The following is a 206-nucleotide window of genomic DNA, read 5'->3' on the forward strand; positions in this document are numbered from 1 at the left end:
AGCAAACATTTTCGCAACTACAATATCCGGCGGATATGGTGCGAAAGACGATCGAGAAGGCCAGAATGATACCCAGGCACAACTTACTACAAGCTAAGCCCAGAGAGAACGGCAACGGGGCACCTCTGGTTGTCACTTATAGCTCCCAACTAAAACCAGTCCAACGTATCATTAAGGACCTGCAACCCATGCTGGATTGTGACACT

Source organism: Euleptes europaea, unplaced genomic scaffold (assembly GCF_029931775.1).
Source record: "Euleptes europaea isolate rEulEur1 unplaced genomic scaffold, rEulEur1.hap1 scaffold_34, whole genome shotgun sequence".
Lineage (NCBI taxonomy): Eukaryota > Metazoa > Chordata > Lepidosauria > Squamata > Sphaerodactylidae > Euleptes > Euleptes europaea.